The sequence below is a fragment of the Uloborus diversus genome, chromosome 1 (assembly GCF_026930045.1).
Source record: "Uloborus diversus isolate 005 chromosome 1, Udiv.v.3.1, whole genome shotgun sequence".
Taxonomy (NCBI): Eukaryota; Metazoa; Arthropoda; class Arachnida; order Araneae; family Uloboridae; genus Uloborus; species Uloborus diversus.
In genome coordinates, this window is record NC_072731.1 from 164,119,757 (window position 1) to 164,138,086 (window position 18,330).

Sequence of the window (18,330 nt, forward strand, 5' to 3'; positions counted from 1 at the left end):
AGTTATAAATGATTAAAATAGTTGACTAGCTGCCTGCCATTATTTAAAAAAATATAAAAAAGTTGTACTTATCCAGTTTAAAGTCAGTGAATTTGTTTATAAAACATAAAAAAATAATTTAGTCAATAAATAGACTAATTATTTGTGCCATCCTAAAAAATAACTGTTTAAAGTTATACTTATCCTATTGAAAGATAAAATCTAAATCAGCACACAAGTGAAGAAATTTTAAATAAATATATGATTAAATCCTACACCCGCTTTGCCCGACCCGCTTTGCCCAAAGCACGTTTTTTCAATTTAATATTTATAACCTTAAATTAATAATTCAAAAAAAGGGTTGACCATCGTAGTTTATAGGTGGATAGTATCAAAATTAGTCACTATTATTGACAATCAAAAAATAAACTGCTCTTCGACTAATCACAAGTTACAAAACTTCACTTTTTTTTAAATGTGTCATTTTTTGAATTTTAAGCCTGGTTGCGCCATGCCACTTCACTGCTGCTTCGCTGGGAATGATAATAACTCGGGCGTGTTCGGGTAAACACGACATACTTTTTCATCGCCTCTAAAAAACCATGGGGGATACGAAGGCCTACGCGCATTAGCGTCCTACCCGCTTTGGGTCACCCTCCTTTACGCTTGTACGTTTAGGTACATGAAAATGTTCTGATTCCTAAAATTATCTTACTATAAAATGTTAAATGTTAACATTTTCTGAACGCCTACATGAATATGATAACGTTTTATAATATCTCCTGAGAATTTTCTTTTTTTTTAAATGCAGGCGTTTTATTTAAACCCAGAGGGTTGAATTGTGAAAAAGATTCGTTTGAAATATTTGGGAGCCTAAGTGCCAAAAAACGAGAAAGAGAAAGTGTATAATAACTCTACAAAATCGAGATGTTGGTATGTATATTATTGAGTTGGAATGGGAAAATATGTTGCCAAAAAAAAAAAACTTTGACTTTAAATAAAAATTAAATAACGATTTTTTTTTCAAAATTTTACCAGCGGTAGCAACATTTTGTGAAGCAAATTTTCTTAAAACAAAGCTTTGATCACTTTCTTTTTATATCGAATTCCATCTTATCGAGGATACTAACCGTGAAAAAGCAAAATTATATGTTTCAGGAAACACAATTCCTTATCCGATTTTTCAATCCCTAATGCTACTCCTCACCGTGATATGCTCATGCGAAAGACTTACTCCCCTTTATTATGCATTATTTCTTGCATTTTTACAGTAATGTTTTATCTCATTCAGTTTTCCATTTGGAATCTTACGCTCGCTGGTCGCCATATAATCGCGTAGATTTTACTTCGACGATTTTTGACCTTGCATATCATCAACACAGATTATGGGCTACCTTCATACTTAAGCTAATGGCCGCTGTTCCATTTCTGTATTTTTACGTTTATTTTAATCTTTCTTTTGTGCTTTTTTTTAACTAGGTTGGGAGAAGCTCGGAAGATATGCTTCAGAACGATAAAATAGAGAGAAAAGAAATAAGAGTTTCTCCAAATGATATGTGATCTAATACGTGAAGATGCAACCCCTGCCAAGAATTCTATGTTATCCTTGTTTTTTTAAACCCTCTTTTCTATGGATGAGAGACTTCTTGGAAAATTAGAATCAGTAAAAATCGATTTCTTTCTTTTGCAATTCAATAATATTGGACGGAAGCAAAGATTGAAATAAAAGCTAAAAATTCAATATTGCAAGCATTCTCAATTATTCAAACTGATTTATACGGTAAAATTTGTTTGTTTTTATATTTCTAGGCAGGTAAAAGCGTATAGATCTAGACAGCTGAATCCACTAATAAGTCTAAATAACAAAAAGCAAAAAAAAAAAAAAAAAAAAAAAAGAAAAAAAAAAAGAAGAGGAAATCAAAGTAAACCATATGAAGTGCCAGGTTTATGCACACACTTCCTGAAGTTGAGTACGGACAGAAAAGCGTTTACTCCCTGTAATCAATTTGGATTGCCAACTTAGGAGCTCCATAGTGGTGCTATTTCTCAAATTCTTATTTTAAGAGTGATAGACAAAGCTACCTCCCTTCCCCCCATGGACCGTTTTAGACTAAACCCTTAGATAAAGCTACGGGCTCCCTTAAAGATCTGCAAAATGTATGTTTAAAAATAAGTTCGACCTTACTTTCTCATACCGGGTCCCTTTTCTGTCAGGTCCCCTATCACTGTTGTTCCTGTTAGCCTGCCCTATGAGAGGACCAAGAGGCCCCAAGAATTCTTTGTTCTGGGTCTCCAAGCCTGTAAATTTGCTATTGATAAAGAATCTGCAATTTGCTCTAGAGGTAGAGTGAACGATGTATTCACCGATCAGTGCTTAGGTTTTAGAAGTGAGCATACTTTCAATGAAATTCCGCCCCTTGCTCAACTGCCCTATTGTAAGAAGTTTTGGCAGCCCATTTTGCTCGCTTGCATAAGGAATAGTATTCAAATAAAAATTCAGAACTCCTATTTAAAATCAAATTGCAATTTTGATCACTTCTGAAGCAACTCCGATTCACTTCTTTATGAAGTTTTTACTCATGTACGTGCGTGCGCAAGGACGACAAAAGTATCCAGTTCAAACACTTCTGAACTGACTAAAACACATTTTTTTGTCATCCTTTTCTACATATATATATATATATACATATATATATATATATATATATATATATATATATATATATATATATATATATATATATATATATGCATATTCTTATTTTAAGAGTGATAGACAAAGCTACCTCCCTTCCCCCATGGACCGTTTTAGACTAAACCCTTAGATAAAGCTACGGGCTCCCTTAAAGATCTGCAAAATGTATCCTATATATATATATAGGAATATATATATATATATATATATATATATACATAAACCCCAGTAACATACTAAATATACCATGCCTTACCTTCAATATTCGAGCTGAACCGAACTATTGTTTCGGTCACTTGTCTGGTCAGTGCTAATTCTATATAAGCTACCAGTTTGTTTGGCATTCTTGGCATCCTTAAGAGGTTTTCCACCTCCACCTCAGTCACTTCCTATGCCGGGCTGATGAGTGCTAATAAGCACGAAACTGCAGTCCTCGGCTGGAATTGACTGAGCTGGCGGTGTATTCCTGCCTTAGCCCTGGCTATAGGGGTTAATTTGCTGAATATAACCATAGAATAATTGAAATTATCTACGGCTGACTGCGCACCTTCCGATTGCAGTCCATTGATCATTCTGACGTATGCCTTATCCATTGTGATTACGTATGTGTTAGCGTAAATGAATAGACGGCTAACCATGGAATCTAAAGTTGGCTACGTTTTACTGTGCATTTTCTTTTATGGTTACAATCAATCAACAAATTGTTTGGAGGCTGGTACTTACGAATATATTTGCGTAAATGGATCTCTTAAATTTCATAATCCGTAGAACTTTTCAATGTGGCTACGTCTGTGTACCTTTCTTTTTTATTACAATCGATCTAAACAGGGTGTTCCGTTTTAGCCTGAAAAACCTCCATTTTCGCAACCGTTAGCCCAAGTTGCATACTTCCAATTGCAAAAATGTTCAAAAACGGATGCAGAGTTAAGATATTGACAGTTTGAAGTAAATTAAAAATAAGTTAAAAAATATAAAATTTAACTTTTTATACGTGCCTTAGGTCCCCTAACTTATATTTACAGAAATATTGATTGCAAAAACTAATACTGACACAAAAAACTTGACATTTGGGCTACCAAAATTCAAGGAGATATTCCAGTTCAAAGTTTTAAGGTACGGGACCATGAAGAAGATAAAATTGGAACTTCTCGCTTTTTCAGAAGAATTACAGGTTTTAAAAGTAAAAAAAAAAGAAAAAGAAAAGAAAAACAAGGTATTTATATTTTTTATTGATACTCAAAAATTCATGAAAATATTATTTCGTGATATAGCCCAGTAAATTTAGGCCGAAAATAGGTTCCATGCATCACAAATTTGTAACTAGCTGAATTTTTCAGGATTAGTTCCTGAATATGTGTAGAACAAATGCTAAAAAGTCCCCAATGTTCCCATGTGAGCTTCTATCCAAAATGGCGGATCAAAGAAGGCCACCTGGTACTTTTTGTTTTCCTTATAACTCGGTCAAAAATGAAAGTTTTTCAGTTCTGAAAAAAGCTGTAGGCTCTAGAAGTAATATTGTTTCGATGCATAACCTAAAATAACCAATAAAAAATTTCTAAAATTTGTTTTGACACCAAAAAAACTGAAATTTCTCTGTTGTATATAATATGCAGCTGAACACACAAGCGTCCTCTTGCTGGATGCTTCATTATGGCGGAGCCCCAGCGCATATCAGCAATCTTGTGCAGCAGTTCCCGACAAAGCACGGAACAACTGAATTAGCCCATCCTCCCTTCGCCGGACATGTCACCTTCAGATTTCTTCCTCTTTCTCAAGATCAAGTACGCAGCAGCTACGCAGAAGCTTCAGGTCATCCCAAAGCCTGAGTTCCAGAAATGTTTCGATGACTGGAAACATCATTGAGCCAAGTGTGTTACTGTAAATGTAGCATATTTACAAGGAAATTGACTCAAGATCTTTTTATGTAAGTATGTTTTGGCATAAAGAATTCAGTTTTGATACTTTCTGAACAACTCTCGTATATGATCTGCAAATTTTGTTTTTTGTCTGAAATGCAAAATTTTCGATGTGAATATTCAATGATGATCTGATTAGCTCTTTGAAACCACCATAAATTGTAAAGTGGCTCCAAATTCCTTTTGTAATATTAAGTGAGGATTGAAAAAAAAAAAAAAAACACTCACAGTAACGATAGAAATTTATCAAAAATCGTCCAAAGCTTTTATTTTTTAATAAAAAGATCATTGTTATCTAAATACGGTATTTTTGTGCATTTTAGATAGCAAATAGTTACTCGAAATTTTTTTTTAATTATGTTTCCATATAATTATGCGGCAATGGAAAAAATGACAGTGAAAAATTAGTGCCTTCAACTTTAGGAAGTTCTTTTGGTTAAGTTAAACTTCAGAAGAAAAAAGGTGTTATTATTAAGAAATAAGTGTTCTGTTCAGTCTGCCACAGTTTTTCACCAGGATGCTGCTGTTTTCAAATCAAACGATCATATACGAAATCATCTGAAGTATGAATTAGCTCCTCAACTTTTTGGCAACTCAACTCAACCCTCTTTTTGAATGGGTTTCTCTGAGAAAGGCTTTAAAAAAACAAAAAAAAAAAAAACAAAAACCAAGCGTGATAGCGATTATTGAATTAGTAGAGCCTTGCGTGAAGTCACCACTATTTCATTCGTCCATTAAAGATGAAGGATTTCTTATGCACGCATTGGCATGGGACGAGTCAGACATATGAAAAAAAAAGATGTATGCCTCAAATTTATCAGGTGTATTCAGAAAAAATCTTTTTTTTTTTTTACGTGAAGCAGTGGTTTTCGATGGATACACTGGTGCGTTACCAACTAACATTGGGAAGAAACAAAGAAGAGTGATGTCGCAAATATCTGAGACTACTGCTTTTTGAAGAAAATGTAGTGTGAACGACTATATAGACTAACTGTTTGCGAAATTCTGAGAACAAATCAAGGTTAATTCAAATTATGATGGAATACTTCCGATTAGGAGGAATGACTGTACAATTGGATAGGAAAGCCAATGCATTAATTTGCTCAATTGCAATAAAAACATGCAGAACAGCTCCAGACCAAATGAAAATGCATATCTTTATTGCTTCAAGTTTTGGATGCATTTTTTTAGGTGAAACATGTGAAAATTCAATGTCTGTGCACAGATTCGAAGATGAGGATGATGACGATGTTGAATGATAATGCTTCTTTTAACTTGATTTTTACTGACGTTACTATTTTCTCTTTATATATTTTACAGGTTTTTCTATAAGTTATTATATGCCAGTTTTTAAAGTACTAAATGAATGATATTCTGCCATTTTTTTTTTGTAAATTCTTTAAATGTTACTTTTTTCCCCTTATGATATTCTCATTCCAAAGCTAGAAGTAGCAAGATTTGCAGTAATGAATAAAAGCTAGTTGGTTATTCAATAAATGGAATTTATCAATCATTTTGCAGTTAATATTAAAAAAAAAATAACTTGAGGTGCCCTTCTTAATTAATAATATTCCCACTTAATGATAATTTCTATTCTCTAGTAATATATAAGGAAACAACTCATCCATATTTGCAATGCCTTTCATTGTTAAATTTATTTGTTTATTTCATTCAACATTAATTGCCGAATGGCAACACCTCGTTGTTAAAAAGTAGAAGATGCACGAGATCGTGTTCGATAGCTTTTTTATTTAAATTGTGTGACGACTTCTTGAAGTGTTGATAAAGTTTGATTGATTTTTATAATATAATGGAGTCAAATTTATATTTTAGAAGCTTATTAGTTTTGCTGCTTAGTACGCAGAAAGTAGAAATATTTGCTTTCGGTATCAAACTAATTGTTTGAACATTTTTATGGTTATTTTAGGGTATAAATCGAAACAGTATTTCTTTTAGAGCATACAGGTTTTTTTTGGAACTGAAAAATCTTCAGTTTTCACCGATTTATAAGAAAAACAAAAAGTACTAGGTGGCCACTTTGAAAAGCCACACTCTGCACACATATAATTTTAAACACTTGTTAACTGCTATATTTTCACCCAAAAGGTGTTATTGACGGCGAGTGTAAAGTGGTGAAAGTCACAAAACGCTGCGTTTCATATCTCGATGAATATTAGTCGCAATAATTTCAAACTTTTTGTGTTGGAATTGTTTTTCAATGGAGATTATTTCCCTAAACATAAGTTAGGGGACCTGGGACCAGTATAAAAAGTTAAATTTTGTACTGTTTTACTCCATTTTTTATTTTTGCTTCAATTTTTCAAAATCCCAACTCTGCATTTGGTTCTGAACATTTTTGCATTCGGAAGAATGCATCTAGGACTAACGGTTGCAAAATTAGAGGACTTGCAGGTTAAACCGGAACACCCTGTATATGTATTTCCGTAAGAATCTCGCATAACTCAAAAATAATCGTTAATGGAAGGTAAAAATTTAGTATTTGAGAATTTGTAATTAGCTAAAGTACTTCCGGGTCGCTTACAATCGAATGAGCTTAAACAATAAACTATGTTATTTACTTTATATATGTCAAATGTTATTTCAATTTACTTAATTAACCTCTAAGTTTATCTAACTGATGCATAGACTCATTATTTCGTATGTTCTATTCGATTGGCTTTCGTTATATTTTTAAATTACGCAAAGTTTTATTAAGAGCGTTTGATTTAACAATTCACTAATTATTTCTTAAATTATGTGTTTAAAGCAAACTATTATTGCTATAAAATATGGCTTATTTGAGAATTTTACTATATGTTTCACTTTCATCGACACATTTAATATTCATTCTAGATCCTAAGTTTAATGGAGTTTTTCTTATCTATGATAACTCATCGCCAATAAGAGATTTCCGCTTTCGTATGAAACGTCTCCAAGGAGCTATTTTTCTGTTCATTTTTGAGTCACAGCCAAGACTAAAATCGAATCCCCATGATAGACTTTTTGAATGCTCTAACGTGCTTCTATGGCATTTATCACAGCGATTAATCATTCGATGATGTACCTTAGTATTCAGGTAGATAGTGTACTCAATTACATAAAAAAGCTTTTGGGAATGCGATGAATATTCAGTTTATGTGTTGCTTTGAGCAAGCATTCTTTTAAATGAAAGTCGTTAGATGAATAATTTATTCAAATGGTCTAGTAGAGTAAAGAACTTGTTAGTGTATGGGAAAAAAAAGAATATAGCGGGTACAAACAGGCACGTTCAAATATTTTTCTTCCAAGATTCCAAAAAAAAAAAAAAAGTATGAATAAATAAATTAATTAATTTCTGGTTAGCAATTTCTGTGACGAAGTTCCCAATGCAATGTTTGAAAATATTATTAAACAGTAAAAATAGGTAGAGCAGTAAGGCTGAGGTTAAATTTAGTTGCAAGTGCCACCACAATCAATTGCGTGGAAAATTGTCTGAAGTGCAGTAAGTCGACACACGTAACTTTAAAAAACTGCAAAATATTACAAAAAAAAAAAAAAAAAAATCCATGCCACACACACACACACACACACAAAAAAAAAAAAAAAAAAAAAAAAAAAAAAAAAAAACCGTAAAATATGGCTCATACTTTATTCTGTCGTAAAGAAGTATAGATTTAAAATTATGTTTCCTTTGATTATTTTTATTGTTACGATAAATTGAAGCATTACTTTAAGTTTCTCCAACAATCTGGTATTTGAGCGCACATTAATTAAAACTTAAAAATTAAAAGACAAATTATAAAGTCTTGCTTTTAAAAATTTCTTTTTTACATTAAAACTTATTTTTTTTTGTTTAAAACATTTTTGTAAAAAATCTTCCAGAAAGAAAATTGTTATGTTTAACTTTCTTCAAGAAAATGAAAAAAAATCAGAAAAATCTTGCTTTAAAAATTTCTTTTTTTACTTTAAAACGTAATTCATTTTCTAAAAAAAATTGTTATGCTTAACTTTTTTCAAGAAAGTGAAAAAAAAAAAAACTTGAAAAAGGATTTTGTGTAAAACCATTTTTATAAAAAGCATTGACAGTCAATTAAAATAGCTCATTCAGCGCATCCTGTATCTTTTTTTCTTACTTGCATTTTGCGTCAGACAACAAAAGCATATGTACATCCTGTGTTATCCGCACAAACTTGTAAATTCATTCCTTTTCTACTTACGCGAAGTCTTTTTCCTCATAGTACTATTTTTAAAAAATATTATAAGAATCATGATAATAAAAAAGTATATTATCTAACCCGTATTTAGGTATCACATCTTTGTCGTGTAGCATAAATAAAAGAAAGAGGATTCAAAAGAAACGTTTTAAAATCATTTGCTTGCCGGAAAAGCGTCCGGTGTGCTCTAACCAGGGCTGCGGATTTGAAGCCGGAGTCGAATGAATTTTGGGGTAAAGGAGTCGGAGTCGAGAGTCAAAGGCGTTAAATATCAAGAGCCGGTGTAAGATTCCTTTTTTTTCTGCAACTCTTCTTTAAATTTTGGTTAGATCTGATTTTGGGGTAAAGTCGTCGTAGTTTTAATCGAAGGCACCTAAAATTCCAGGAGTCAGGTCGGACCTAGAGAAAAGCATTTTCCCTCCAATTCAACAGCCCTGGTTACAGTTATAATTTTTTCTGTAACACATACGAAAAATATCAGCAGATGATATTAATTTCATTGCAGATATGCAGTACACTGCAGTATAAAAAATTAACCTTTTTCGTTTGTCTGCAAAAATAAAGCTAATGAGAACGAAGAGTTAGAACTTGTAACATCTACCTAGCTTCAAATTTGTGATCCAGTTATAATTTTTTCTGTAACACATACGAAAAATATCAGCAGATGAAATTAAATTCATTGCAGATATGCAGTACACTGCAGTATAAAAAATTAACCTTTTTCGTTTGTCTGCAAAACTAAAGCTAAAGAGAACGAACAGTTAGAACTTGTAACACCTACCTAGCTTCAGATTTGTGATCCAAATAAAATAAATATATTAGCATTACTTTATCTTAGAAGCCCCAAGCAAAATCCATCTTACGCAAAAAATGAGCTCTTTCGACTGGTGTATATTTTAAAGAACATAAGAAAGTGTTTATCACTAAATTTGTGTAAGAATGTTAACGGCCTTTTGAATTATTTTCTCTATTACCAAAAGCCAGGCGTAAATGAGTTCGTTGGATAATTCTAAATTTTTTGGTACCTGTCTCGATCTGAAACGTCTGGAAGTGATATTCGCGCAAACATACCCTTATCTGTCAAAAAATAAGAATGAGTTACCAGCGGGATATATATTTTGAATTTTGACCTTTTGATTTGAAGGTAAGTGTTGTACTCGTATTTCTTCATTCTTGCAAAGAAAGACTGCCGGTTTGCGAAATATCTGTCAATGACGTACAATAGAGCAAAACCCTGCTCGGTCTATTTCTAAATTTAATTTGGCTATTCGTAGTTTGCAATTTGCAGATATTAATGTTTGCTTTGGATGTGGTATTCAGTACATTTTCTTAAGTTTTTCTTTATTGCTTCATCTTTATGTGGAGTGTTTTTACTCTTCCTTTTCTTTGAGACTACTAATACCATAGTTTAAACACCTATAGTTGTATATGAGAATGGAAACTTTCAAATTTTAACGTGGTGACCTGGCTTCGAAGTTCAGATGAAATGATAATATTTTATTTTAAAATAAATCTCAAAGTTGTATTTAAAAAAAAGAGAGAGAAAAACCATCAATATTTCTATCAAAAAGTCTGCATAAAAGAAAAGCAGCAGCTTTAAAATATGCATCTTTTCAGGCTGTCTTCTTGAAACGTGTCAGGAGGAAAATAAAATGAAATCACTTCAGAAGAAAAAAGAGAAAAGTTCGAAATATGAAAGAGAAATTTCTCTGTCAGAATCTCTTCTCGTGAATTTCGTTTGGGGCTTGCGGCTTGGGTGGAAATTACGTGTTTTGTGGAACTTGTTGCCGCAACTATGTTCCCTGGCTCCTGTTGCCGTACTTGCTAGGGTACCATAGTTTCCTGTTTATCGCTTCCTAGCTAAGGCGACTTTGCATTTTTTCCCTTTACTCTTGATTTTCCATGGTAAATATTTTTCTTTTATTTCCATAAAAGGTAGACCGACCTGTCACTAAACAGCTCGTATTTTTTTTTTTTTTAAATAAATAATAAATTACTTCTTTCCTAATATTTCCCAAAAGAAAATGACTAGAAAATGCCGTGTTTGTCCACTGGTTGGGTTTTTCATCCACTTGACTTGGGAACATTTTAGATTTCAATCTGTAAAAAAATTGGACTCAGACCTATAAAATCTCAATTGTTTTTAAACAATATACTTTTACAATTACATTCCTCATTAAAAACTTTTAATATCCTGAGCCAAATTTTACCATTTTTACCGATGTTATGAATATTTCAAAATGAAATCGCGCTTAGGTGTTCGTTCATTGATCAGTCTACCCTACCAAAAATTCATTCTTTAAAAATATAATGTAAATGAAAATACAGCACGTTAAGTACATTTGTATTTTTCTATTGTCTATAGTTTTCAAATTTTTTATAGTTCTATGCTATGATGGCATTTCTTCTAATTTTGCTTAACTTGTATTTCATTTCAGCGTTTTTGCCTAAAAAATATTGCATCTTGATTGAAGTTCTTTTTTATGCTTTTGAATGACAGTGCACACACATTTAAAAAATAAGAATGATTTTTCTAACAGCGAAAAACCAATAAAACTTTTAACAGCTAAGTCAACTGCGAAATGATCGATTTCAAATTGGCTTCAGAAGAAAATTGGCTGTATTATTAAAACTGTTATTGCAAAAATAAATTGCCGATAAAATTGTAATTCTAAAGGACTTAGATGCATTTAAATTTGAGAGCGTATTTTTTGCTAAAATGTATTTAAATTTCCTTTCAGAAGCGGGTTGGTGTCCGAAAATTGTAACCTGTACTTATTGAAACATTGAAATGGATTAAAAAAATATCTGCTCCCTGAAAAATTACTTTTGAAAGATATTTTTTCTTTCACATTTTTTTTTGCCATTAATTATTGAAAACACCATTCTCTTTGTAATCCCAGATTCCCATTTTAACTTGATTTTGTCTTTTAAAATTCTCTACGTTTTAATCGAAAGATACATAATTTTACATTGTTAAGTTCTAGCTTTTGAAATTTATATAAAATTTACTGCTAGTAAAATGTGTTTATGTCGTTCATTTAGCTGAGTATTTTCCTCACAATGTATCAATTATGCTTTAAAAAACACTTTTAAGAAAAAAAATAACATGTGTGTGCGTATGTGTTTCTGCAGATTATAGTTTTGGTTTGTTAATGCTAATAACGTCTCATATTTTTTTTCGACTAGCTTCGTATGCAACATAAACAACAATGAACAACAAGAGTAATAGTAATAACAACAACAGCAGCAACAACAACAACAACAACAATAATTTACATTTTGATAATATTAGTAGTTTTTGAAAATGCATTATAAGGCAGTTGTTTTTCACAGTTTCGATTTTTTTTATAAGTATCGTTAATGTTTTCATAGGATTGTTTTTATCCTATAATGCAGTAAATAAATCAAGTTCAAAGTATCTGCGATTTTACATTTGTAAAATACAACACCCGTTGTATTACCACCTAATTTTCTTTTGGCGCGGTTTGGCCTTACCGCGTGTAGCAGGCCAATTACAGCAACCCTGCAGAAGAGAAAGATGCCCTTCGCATTTTATTCGAAGGTACCTGTCATCGCCGAGGTTTCGGGTACCCCGGGCTATGCGTCGGATATTGTCCGTCGGTCCCTTCCGGCACTCAGGGGCTGACGCATTTTGAACCCCTCCCCCACTTCCGTTACACTCTAGGAAAAATTTGAAATAGAATTCTGTGCCTGGCACATCCATAGTTTTGTTCGATTTATTTTGTTTTTACCCCCTTTCATTTCCCCATGCCTCTCAACGGGACTATTATTTTTTGAAAAAATTTAGAACAGCAGCCATTTTTCTATATATATTTCAGCTGACAGTGTAGAGAACTACGCACCTCACGAGTAGATATGTATCAAAAGTTTTGATGGTACTATGATTGGATTAAAAGCACAAACAAAACTTAATTGTATTTCCAAAAAGAAAAAAAAGCAATTTTATCAAAAAATTTCTAAATTTTAGTTAATGCAAAATATAATTAGTTAAAGAAGATAATTAAATAGTATTATCAATAATATAGCAGAAAGAACATCCAATGTCCAATGTATGTGCATCCATATATAATGCAACATTTAGGTTCTTCATGTTTGATATATAAGTGTTTAAAATGTATTTTAAACGCCCAATGGCAGTCCCATATACGCACATATCAAGATATTGCTGAAAGTTTAAATATTTTCTAGTTGCCTGTACTATTACTTAAAAGGTGTCATCTATTATGTTTATCATTTTTCTGCAAAGAATTTTTGCTGTTTGTAGTGTGCACATGACCGATAAAAGTTAAATGGCGGGCAGTTAAATAGTACGTAGAGAAAAAGGGGGGGGGGGGCACTGGTGAACATGTCACATATGCGCATGATATGTTTTATATGGTACCTTCTAGCAATAAAACGTGAAAAATTCTCAAGTAGTATCAGTATCAGTTTTGCCACTTCGCCTAAAAGCAATGAGCCAGTTCATGTTTCTGTAGTGGCAACTCCTTTGTTTTATCGGGTGATGTATATAATTTCATCACTTTCTTCTTTATTTTAAAACATATTTTAAACCTAATAAGCTAAGTTTAATTTTTGTAACAAATTATGCATGAATACTTAGGTAAATTTATGATATTTTAAAAATTAAATTAAGAATTCTTTGCTTTTGCTAGTTATTTGTAAAGATGAGGCACTAGTGAACACAACGTCTAGAGTCACATGTGAACAGTTTCTATATCCTCTCCGAAATATTAATATTAGTATAGGGTGTTATAGGTGTTAAAAAATACTCAAATATTTATGATTTTTTTTTACAATTAGTTGGTAAATTTTATTTTTAATATTAAAACTAAATATATTTTATGTATTATTATTATTAATATTATTATTATTTATCAATTTATTATTATTATTACGGTTATTATTATTTATTTATTTATAACTAGCGGCCTCTCCAGACCTTGTTTGGGTTAAAAAAATTATCTGTCTAAAAAAATTATTCTTTTGTAAATTTTTAATTTGAAGTTGAATAGTGAGCAACATTTTTTGTCTGGCTTTTGTGAGAGATGAAACAAATTTATTTATCTCATTTCTTGATCAAGAGAGACCAACATATAATTCCCACTGAACAATACAACCTTTCCATATGCACCGTTGTACTACGTATAGTAAAATCGTGCGTTAAACTTCAGATTTGAAGATGGTGATGGCATAAGACATTTTCATTTGAAATTGCATTTACTTAAATTGCAAAAGCAAATATGCATAGATCATATAGATGCAAGGAATATGAGCCAACTGATCTACTGTCGATGCTCTAAGAACAATACTCTAAATCATATTATTCCTTGGTGATTTTAATTGGGGTTCAATTGCATTGTATAGATTAAACAAATTAAACTTGCGCCGCGAAATTTTAAGGAAATTGCCTTGAGTTTTTAAATCATGAAGAAAAGTCTGGAGGAGTTGAGGGAAATATGGAATTTATGTGAGATGCACAGCGTTGTTTGCAAAAACTACAGTTCTCTCGCACATCCACGTGCAATTTTTTTTTGACAAAGAGTCTTGGTTTCAGGACAAACATTGAAGATCAAATCATTTAGAGAGAGATTCTTAACACATCTATTTTGATAATATATCATTTTCCACGTATTTTCCCGTTACTTACTTGTAATAAAAGACTCTAGTAATGCTTACCACCATCTCCTAAACGTACTGTTATAGTTGTACTTAAGATATAGAGATTGTAAAGGGCTCCTAAAAGGAGACGACTTTAATCATTATTGAAGTATATCTGCACACGTTTCTTTAGGGCACCACAAGAAGAGTTTGATGAAAGTCAATACGAAAGCCACGCCTCTCATAATTTTGTCTGAATCTTTTTATCCTTTTACGGTTTTGTATACGCCTTCTACAGCCACCTTGAAGAAGTTTTCCCAGTTACCAGTTTTTTTCTCTTGGAACATAAGGAGTCTTTCTGGTGGAGATATTTTGAGTAGTTTAAATGAGAAATAGTCAGTTTCTGTACCATTAAGTGATGTCCCGGCAGTTCCGTAAAAAACATCGCAAAGGTCAGTCTGCCTGTTTATCAATTTTTAGCTACTGTTGAATTTTTTAAAGTTTTCCTGTTCCACCGGGTATGCCAAGAAACATTAATTTGCATCGAATCATCGTGTAGATGGATAATGGTGTTGTACCTTTTTTCATAGGCGTAGGAAATGAAAGAAATTGCTTCAAAGAAGAAAATTCTTAAAACAGTTTAACCACTATTTATGAAATACTGTGTAGTTTTATTCATTCAATTTTAAGGGCGTAACTTTTCATACAAAATTTTGTTAAAATCATATTTTGCACATAAATAATCATTGATGAAATGATATTTTGCACATAAATAATGATTGAGATGCAAAACTTTAGCATTCATACCTAATTTGCTGTTGTATATATGCTTTACTCAATAACAAAAAGAAGTTTCCAATGGAACGATTGCATTTTCAATGCATTTCATTTACATCCAGGTTACTACACAATAAGGTGCCTGTATTAAAAAAAAAAACTTTTTTTCAAAATTCAATTTATCATGTTGATAAAAAGTTGCCCCTATTGACCCACATACTACACAAAAAAATTTATTCAAATGAAAAAATATTTAGGTGTCCCACAAAAGGCCTAAAGTTTATAATTTTCTTCTTCAAAAAAAAAAAAACTTTTTCTGATTTTTTTAAATAACAGAAAAAAATGCTAAACTTTTTTCAAGTTGAAATTTGTGAGTAATTAAGCCGGGAACTATCGTCAAATAAAAGGTTTTGCTTTCATGCGGCATTTAGGTTCCCGCATAGTATGCAAAAATAAGGATATTTTAAAGTTCAAGTTAGAATTTTCAATATATAATGTATTAGCTTTTAAGAATTTTTTTTTTCGCAAACTTTGATTATTTTTTTTTTTGTTAATAAAGAATTTTTGATTTATTTCTTTATGTTTTTTAGATAAAACATATTTGAATTTATTTTCTGGTTACATTGTAAGATTAGTTATGTCGAGTTAAAAGAATAAATAAAGGTTATGAAATAATCTTGCAAACATTGTTTTCATTTTATTACATAGAAGTATGAAATGACAAGAATTAAGTACAAAAAACGAAACACCAACACATGCGTAGAATATTATGTGTTTTATTATATTATATCAAGCGTTTTCCATACTACTGTTTTTAAAAGCTTTAAAAGAATGCGTGAGTTTTGCTGGAGACTTAGCCTGAGACTCAACCTGAAACAAATGATTTTATATCAAGCTATAATTGCTTACAAACTTATCAAAATAAACTGCTTAGGAAAGTTAAAAAAACTTTAAATATTTAAGAAACTAACAATTAATTAATTTAAAAAATATGTCAAACTCTTTTTCAGAATTGCTTTATCAGAATTTAAGGAAATGCTTTTCCTCCAATTAAACTAAATTATCTTACTTAAGCCTCTTTTACAGTTCATATTAATCCATAGTAGTCGATTTAAAAGTTCTTTTTATTTCAAATTTTGGAAGCTCTTTTCTATCTATGAGCCTTGACCGAATAAAGCCATCCCTTTCGTTTGAGCCGTATACGCGTTTTGAAGCTTTCGTGATCTCTTTAACCATTCTTTCTACTGCTTGTGTGTGCGATGGAATCCTAAACATCGCAACAAAAGATCCAATGTTGCGATGCATAATATACATCGTAACAAATGTTCCAAGCTCAGAGTTTACCAAATTAACAGAATTTATAACGAAGAAGTATGCACCTGCTGATTAAAATCAAATCTGAGTATAAAATTATTCATGCATCTAAGATTTTTTGAAAGATCATAAATTACAGCAAATATTTGGATACAGATCTTAAGAATGTTGTCCATTCAACATTGCAAAGAAATGCAACATTTCGTGGTTCATCCAGAGCATCTTCTTGCAGGAAAGGAGTTCGACCAACGTAAACGTATTAGATTGCTTGCACTCAAGAATTTTGAAAAAACAAGTCATACTAAGCAAACTGAGGTGAGAGTCTTTAAACGCCCTAAAGTTAACTTTGAAGCTGAAGATTAGGTGGATTTAATTAATTGGTAATCTACAGCAATTACGGAACCACAAATGGTTACTGATATAAGCATTGCAGAGCTTGAATTGATTGCTAAAACTGGTCTTAATGTCAGAAAAGAGTTTAGGATTCCATCGCACACATAAGCACTAGAGAGAATTGTTAAAAAGGTCACGGAAGCTTCAAAACGCGTACACGGTTCAAAGGAAAGGGATGGCTTTATTTGGTCAAGGCTCATAAATAGAAAAGAACTTCCAAAATTTGAAACAAAAAGAAATTTTAAATCTACTACTATGAATTAATATGAACTGTAAAAGAGGCTTAAGTAAGATAATTTAATTTAATTGGAGTAAAATCATTTCTTTAAATTCTGATAAATCTGTTCTGAAAAAGAGTTTGACATATTTTTTAAATTTATTTTCTTTTTTAAACTTCACATAACTAATCCTACAATGTAACCAGAAAATAAATTCAAATATGTTTTATCTATGAAACATTAAGAAATAAATCAAAAATTCTTTATTAGCAAAACAAATTTTAAACCAAAGTTTACAAAAAAATTTTTTAAAAGCTAATACATTTATATTGAAAATTCTAACTTGAACTTTAAAATATCCTCTTTTTTGCGTACTATGCGAGAACCTAAATGCGCATGAGAGCAACACCTTGTATTTGAAAATTATTCCCGGCTTTATTGCTCACAATTTTCAACTTGAAAAAAGTTGAGCATGTTTTCTGTTATTAAAAAATAAATAAATAGATAAATAAAAAAAAAATCAGAAAAAGTTTTTTTTTTGAAGAAAACTATAAATTTTAGGCCTCTTGCGGGACATCTAAATATTTTTTTATTTAATGAATTTTTTTTTTTGTAGTATGTGGTTCGGTAGGGGCAAATTTTTATTAACATGACAATTCAAATCTCGAAAAAAAAAAAAAAAGCTTTTTTCGATACACCCTACTACGCAAAAGCAAAGTTTTCTTTTAAATTATAAAAACATATTTAACACTTTTTGGAAGAAAAAAAACATTATAGCATAAGGGGGTTATAGGGTTGCAAATAACTCTCGGCAACAAATAAATATCTCAAACATTGAATTGCTTTCAAAATTGACATTCATTGTCAAAAAAAAAAAAAGCACTCCAATAGTTTTTACACTAAAATGTTTGTAGTTGACGTATAACTTTACTATTTACTAAAAACCAAAATTGTTGTCGCAATGATAATATGATTTGCAATTAAAACCAATTTTAATTTGTACTGCTGAACGTACGTCTTGCTTTATTTAGATTTCAGATTTCGTAAGCCTGTTTGATTTCCATCATTATAATATTTTTTAACCTCCTTTCCAGATGATGAATAAAAGGGAAGAAACCCTGTAGCTATGCTTTTGAAAGTGATGAGGCAGAGGCCTCAATAAAATTGCACTCCAACAAGATTCCCAACAAGAGGACTTCTAATCATTAATTTCACAAATGTCG